The sequence below is a fragment of the Mus caroli genome, chromosome 11 (assembly GCF_900094665.2).
Source record: "Mus caroli chromosome 11, CAROLI_EIJ_v1.1, whole genome shotgun sequence".
Taxonomy (NCBI): domain Eukaryota; kingdom Metazoa; phylum Chordata; class Mammalia; order Rodentia; family Muridae; genus Mus; species Mus caroli.
In genome coordinates, this window is record NC_034580.1 from 8,405,944 (window position 1) to 8,413,304 (window position 7,361).

The 7,361-nt window shown below is 45.5% G+C and overlaps 1 protein-coding gene across 2 annotated transcripts in view; it reads right to left on the reverse strand.

Annotated features, from left to right (window-relative positions):
- The window catches only part of Ddc (dopa decarboxylase), an 83,878-nt gene that overhangs the window by 71,972 nt on the left and 4,545 nt on the right, over positions 1-7,361 (reverse strand). The window contains exon 1 of one of the 2 annotated variants that reach the window (XM_029483720.1): positions 4,022-4,097. The exons of the other annotated variant lie outside the window; for it this stretch is intronic. The gene's annotated coding sequence lies outside the window, so the exon portion shown is untranslated. Of the gene's footprint in view, positions 1-4,021; positions 4,098-7,361 lie in introns of those variants that run through there. 2 annotated transcript variants of the gene reach the window in all.

The window sequence follows — 7,361 nt, forward strand, 5'->3', positions numbered from 1 at the left end:
TCCCTTCCCCTCCCCTCCCCTCCCCTTCCTGTTGCTCCCCTTTTCTCTCTCTGCTTTGCCTCCTGCATCCCAGGCTAGATTGAGGCTCAGAATGGTCTTGTACTCCTATTCTTCCTGCTTCCACTTCCCATGTTTACAAACCACAGACTAGTCTGCTCTACACCAGACACAAATTTGGGTGTTTTAGTGTTTTAAGTAAGGGGGAAAATTCACTGAGCAGCAGCAGCAGCAGCAGCAGCAGCAGCAGCAGCAGCAGCAGCAGCACAAGGTTTTTTTTTTTTTTTTTTTTTCTGGCTGTAGAGGCCACTCCCTCACACGATCTTGCTTGCATTTCTGCCCTATGGCTCGAAAGCTTCCCTTTCGAGTGGAAAGCCTGCCACCGTTCTGTAACCACCCACCATTTCCTTTTCAGTCTTGAGAAGTAGCCTGCACTAACCACAGATCTTCTAAAAGTCAGAGCCAGGGAATATGGAGACAGCACTCAGAGCTCAAGTCTATGCTCATATCTGATTTGGGTTTATCTTTGGGTGGCATGTGTTTCTGGCCACTGGTCAGGCAGGAAAGAAAGAGAAAAGAGAGATCAGGGTCCCATGGTCTCCTTCTCAGGGATATCCCAATGACCTAAGGACCTTCCACTAGATGTCTTGTCACCTGTCAATAACAGTATAACTGAACCACTCCACCGAACCAGAATACCCTGTTAGCAAGGTCCCGTTTTAGTTGAATTCAGGCTCTGGCTCCTACTACCCCTGAACTAACATGAGCTCTGAGCATCTTAACAGATGTTGCAAATGCCCATTGCCTGACAACTGCTAGAAAAGTGTCCTAAAGCGGCATCAGAACTTGGGGTCTGATCATCCCCTGAGCCTCAGGCACAGTCATGATGCCCAAATGCCTCCCAGGGCATATAATATACCGGCTTCAGAGGCACATTAGTTGGTAAGAGGCCATGTTCATTACGAAGGAAAACAAGAAGCCTAGACAGCACTTGTTGAGATGTAACCATAGCCAGTCTTTCACATTAGTCCATTTGTGCCACTGCAGAAGACATGGCAAACCAGGTGGCTTACACCCCACAAACAATGGTTTTATAAAGTTGCAGGGGCTAGGATTCTGAAATCACATTTGCTTTCAGGCAGGGTGCCTATCCCAGGCTCACACTATTGGCTTCTTGCAGTGTTCATGGAGAAAGGAACGAGGGCTCACCTCATTCCCGTCTTCCAGACCCAAGCACCCACAAGGTCTCACTTCCTATAACCACTATGTCCTGTGGTAAAATGGGACATATGAGCTTGGAAGTATAGAAACCACAGTCCTTTGAACTCCATTTCCAACCTGTGAGATACCCACAATTCCACACTCCACACAGAACTGTAATGATGCTCAGGATGCTCACAGTGTACCAGTTCTCCCTACCCTTGCCCTTCTGCAGATGAGAAAGGGGTCACTGATTCCTTCCTATTTCCTCTTTTGTAACCATGATACATCTAAATATTTTCTTGGCTGAAAGTGTATAGAGTTTAAGTAATGATTTTCAGCTCTGTTCTCCTGGGGAAATACTATTTCTAATCATATCACCATGCTGTGACCCAAGCTATAGAAAACTAGAAAAAAAAATCATAACATTTGTGACTTTAAAAGAAAAAAAGATAACATTTGGGACTGAGAGATCGCTTTCTTTTTTTTTTTCTGTTTGTATTTGACTTTCTCCATATGCCTATCTGCAAAAACATAGCCAATAATTTACCAAGTCTCACAGTTCACTTGCCTTTCCTGTAGGCTAGAGACCCCTCAGTCTGTGTTCTAGTGACTGCCTCTCCGTAATAGTCTCATATTGGTTTATTGTCTTTGCAAACACTGACACCTGGCACTGTGGGTTTATTTGGTGCCCTTTGGTACCCGCTTCTGATAGTCTCAATTTTCTCTCAAGAATGAGGTCAATGGTAAACACTGACTTCTCAATTCGTCAGCACAGTTGCTGGTCTGTCACTGTGTTGCTAAGAACCCTGTATTTCAGACTCTTCCACATTCAGTTCTGAGAATACATTGACATTTGGTTGTCACATTATATTGTCCAAGAAACCAAACAAATAGGTATTTCCTAACCTTCTGTTAAGCACATGGTATTCACAGTATCTTACTTAGTACTCAATAACCGTGTAAGGTGAGGTAAGGATTATTATTACAGATAACCCAAGTCACAGAGCCAGCAAGTGTGGATGGGCACAGTCTTCTCTCCTTCTGAAGCCAGCCTCTTCGCAATCAGCCCTTGACCTGGGTATCCCACCCTGTCTCTGTAGCCTGAGAGGCACAGGTGGACCTCAACAGCTCTCCTGCCAGGACTGATGGAGATGTTAGCTGCAACCCCAAGTACAGTTGCAGTGGTCCAGCCTTTGCCACTAGGTTTCTGCCACCCCTAACTCACAGGAGGACAGAAGAGTAGCTTCAGGAGGAGGACTAAGACACCATGCTGCCTACTACCTTAGGTGCATCTCCATGGGAACAGGCTGGGCTAGCCTGCTGTCCTCTGTTCCCTCCATTTGCACATCAGCTTTGCAGAGCAGAGCCCTCTTCAGAAGGAAGAGAGTAGACAGGAAGCAACAGTTGGCTTGCATACGCTTACATATATCAAAAGGGGTATGTATACATGGGCCTATCCCAGCAGAAAGGCAAGCCTACTTCCTTACCACCTCATGCCACTCAGTCAATGGGATTTTAACTTTCCCTATAAACCTGCTCTACTTGCCTATGAGGTACATCTGTGTCTCCTGAGGGCCTTCCTGCCAGAATGCCTAGAAACAAGAAAACAACCTTAAGATTGTTCTAAAATACCAATGAGCAATCATTTCCTGGACACTTTCTCAAACTTAACGCCAGACAGAAGATGAGTTTGCAAAAGTTCAGGGGGAAGTCTTCATGATAATCAACAGCCCCAAGAGAGGAAAACAAACAGAATTAGATCCCTGGACATTTCTTTGGCTATGTGAAGTTTTAAAGGAGAATGTAAATTTCCTTATCTTATTAGTACAATCCATGTGTGGAGGCCCACACACCATGTGTCCAGGGAAAAGAAAAGGATGCTGTCAGAGATGACAAGGTCTTATTTCTCTGCAGACATTCAGATTCCCTGTCCCTGCTAGTTCTTCATTGTCCTGGGATACACTGATCTAGGATACTGCAGGCTCCGACTGCGCTTGGGGTGAGCCAGAGCAAAGTCTGTTCCTCTCTGGCACCCCTCAAAGTTCTAAAGGAGGCCAGCTTTCCTGAGATTGTCACCTTTACTTTGATCCTGTTTTGGAGGAGAAACATAGTGTTTCCTAACAAGAAATTGTGTACAAGGAACTGAACTGGAAGTCTTTGAAGAAGAAGAGGAAGAAGAAAAAAAAAAAAAAAAAAAACAACTAAGAGGAAAACCCAGGTCACTTGACTAAAGTTACCTTGGAAACTAGAGCTAAGAGGATGCGGAGGGCAGAGTGCACCTTTCTACTTGTAGCTGCCTTGCTTGTTTATAACAGAGCTCCCAGATCCTAAACATCCATTGTGTGCCCAGCCCTTTAGGAATGAGATTACTACAATATGTCAGAGGATGCTGTTAGTCATCCCTCACCTGTAAAGGCACACCTAGCTCTGCAGCCCCAAAGCTGCCTCTTGCTTTCTATCTCACAGTTGCAGGAGTCTCCTGAAAGCCAGTCCACTCACTTTGTTATGTTGCCACAATAGTTCAAATAGCAAGGGTTAAAAAGCCATCAGAAGTTCCCAATTCTATGCTGCACTCCTATAGAAATGATTCAAAACAGACAGGCAGAGACTGGTACCAAATTTCTCAGGACGTTCCCTTAGCAGCCCTGTTACCTGTGCATGTTGGATGCTTAGCCTTCTCAACCAGCAGTATCTCTATCCTTAGAAAGACATCATGACCAAAATCAACCACAGACGCCCACTCCAGCCCCAGGGTCGTTGTCTACCAGCAGTGGGTGCTGGGGTCTGACCCTGAGCCATGTAGACAAAGAGATGTACTCACAGGCAGCTGGAGTCGCCTCCTCTCTATTCGCTCTCTTGCTCTCTCTCTCTCCTTGGTGACAGTTAAAAGACACAGAGGATGCGATTGCCATTTATGTAGACAAAGTGTCCGCCTCCCGAAGCCAATCAGCAGCTTTCTCTGCATTATTTACCCAGAGCTTCTGCTCCCTTTCCCTGTATGCCTCCTGCTCCACAGGATGGAGCCCAGCAGGGCAGAGGGAACAATGGGGCCTGGAGAGAGGCCCAGAAGTGGGTCCTGGGTTCCCTGTCACTGTGTGGAACCCGGATTAAAGACCATGGTTCCTAATGGCTCCTGGCAACTCAAAACCCAGGTTTCATTCTAGGGGCGAATCCTGGCTCATCCTGGCCCTGCTTCATCCATCCACAGAGACCACTGGAATTCTGACACAGAGGCTGTAAGGGACTGAGAATGCCAAACCTAAATCTCACTCAACTCCTTCAAAATACGTTACTGGTTCCTTTGGCCAATCACCATCCAAACCATGTAGGGCTCTATACACTTTTACCCACTGGATAGGAATGAGAAAAGGCAGACCATGCATTCAGCTAATCAGTGTGGTTTACAGGTCTAAATTTGTTTTCTTTTTAAGGGGTACACATTACCAGGTGAATCTAGAACAAAGGCTTTGGCCATACAGAGAAGGAAGAGTGGAAGAAGGGCTGACTTTAAACAGCAACACCATGCAGAAGCCTCTATCAGAACCAGAGACACACATGCACAGAGAATACATACACACACTCACAGAGAACGTGTTATGTACAGAGAATGCACACATGTATAGAGAATGAACACACACACATGTGTACAGCACACATAGACATACAGAGTATTCACACATGCAGAGAGAACAGATTATGTACAGAAAACATATACACATAAACAGAGAGTGCACACATATGCATAGAGGGTACCCACACGTTTATAGATGTCATATCCATGTACAGAGTGCACACACACATGAACATAGTATACATACATGCAAAGAGAGCAAACACATGCACAAAAAGCATACACACACAAACAGCACACACATATGCATAGAGGATACACACTTGTGTACATGGGGCACACACAAATAGATGGCACACACATGCAGAGTACACACACACATTAATAGAGACACATCCATATGTAGAGAGCACACACGTGGATAGTCAATAAACACATGTAGAGAGCACACACACATGCATAGAAGTTACCCACCCATGCACAGAGGATCCACACCTATGAACAGAGAATGAACACACTCATGTACACAGAGCTCACACATGAAGGCACACATATGCAGAAAGGCACACACATGTACACAGGAAACACACATACAGGTACACACAAATGTGAATGCATGTGTGTACATACATCAATACAAATGTATGCATGCAGTCACTGTGCTCATGTATATGCTCACATAAAATGCACATGTATCCAGGCATATGCATACACTGACATATACACAAACACAGATGCATATATAATATACACACAACATGTTCAGAGTTGAGTCAGGAGTACAGTCCAAAGTCAGGAATTCTCCATGATGTGGCCCCAGCAGGATCTCTTCAAAGGCACCTTTGAGACAGTGGAAGTGGCTTCCAGGACAGTGGAATGCACAGAGCACAAGCACAGGCAGCTCCCTCCACTACCAGTGCAGACAGTAGCAATGTGCACAGTGGAGGAGGTAAGGAGATTAGGTCTATCTGCACAGATGGAGCACCCCAGCAACTGGGACCATCACCAGGGGTTGGGGAGGGAGCCTCGTTGAATGAACAGGAGGCTGACAATACCTCCCCTTGCAACACGCGAGCAAACACACACACACACACACACACACACACACACACACACACACACACGGGGTTGGGGATTTAGCTCAGTGGTAGAGCGTTTGCCTAGCAAGTGCAAGGCCCTGGGTTCGGTCCTCAGCTCTGGAAAACACACACACACACACACACACACACACACACACACACACCTTCCAGATTACCTAGACAACTAGAGAAAGCCTCAGTGAGGTGGGGAAGGCTGTCATCAAGCCGAAACAATATGCCCATATTCTTATGAGGAAAAGGAGTCCCCAGCACCAATTTACAGGTGGGAAAATACCAGCTCAGAGAGATTGGGGTACTTACTGAAGATCACACAGCCGCAGACAGACATTTGAGGACGTAGGCATGTTTAACCTAATTTAAATACTATTCAATGCAGACATATATGGAAGCACTACCTCCAAATTTTATAAAATGTTTCTTTTTTCTTCTTCTTCTTTTTTTTTTTTTTTTTTTGGTTTTTCGAGACAGGGTTTCTCTGTGTAGCCTTGGCTGTCCTGGCACTCACCTTGTAGACCAGGCTGACCTCAAACTCAGAAATCCGCCTGCCTCTGCCTCCCAAGTGCTGGGATTAAAGGCGTGCGCCACCACGCCCGGCTTTTCTTCTTCTTTTTTAAAGATTTATTTATTATTATAAATAAGTACACTGTCACTGTCTTCAGACACACAGCAGAAGAGGGAGTCAGATCTCATTACAGATGGTTGTAAGCCACTATGTGGTTCTGGTTGCTGGGATTTGAACTCAGGACCTTTGGAAGAGCAGTCAGTGCTCTTACCTGCTGAGCCATCTTGCCAGCCCGAATGTTTCTATTAAAAAAGAGAAATCAGTCAACAAAATAAGGCAGGTGATGGCATAGCCTGGGAAAAGGTTGGGGACACCTAGGCATCACAGGGGGACTGTGCTTGGTGAAAGTGAGCCTTCTGAGCTTTAAAGTAGTGTGTGGGTGTGTCTCAGGCTCATGTGTAGAAATTCTTATTGACATTTCTCAGGGAGTAAATTGCAGGTTGGACGGACAAGAATGAGAATACGTAGATGTAATTTTTTTTTTTTAAAGATTAGAAAGGGAGAGACATGGGGTGACAGGGAAAGCCACTGAGGTCAGACCAGCAGGTCCCAGATCTAGTACCGGGATCTGTTTTTAGCGCCTGGGAGGGAGAACTCACAGTTTTTGCATAACAGCGAAGCAGACAGATCAGTGTTTACAACAGAAGCAAACCAAGAGGAACGGATCTAACAAAAGCCGGCAAAAGCTCTGCCGGGTTATGGGGAGACACAAGGGAAGATGATACTAAATGGAAATAAGCCAGCTTGGAGTAGGAACAGCCAGGGTTATAAATACTTGAATTCTTCTCTAACAGGTGAACAGACTCAGCGCCACTGTAATAAAAATCCAACACATGTTTCACTCTGAAATAGAAATGGAGAAGCAGAAGCCCAAGAAAGGCCAGTGAAGTTCAGAGACGAAAGAGCATGGGAGTGCAAATAGACTCGG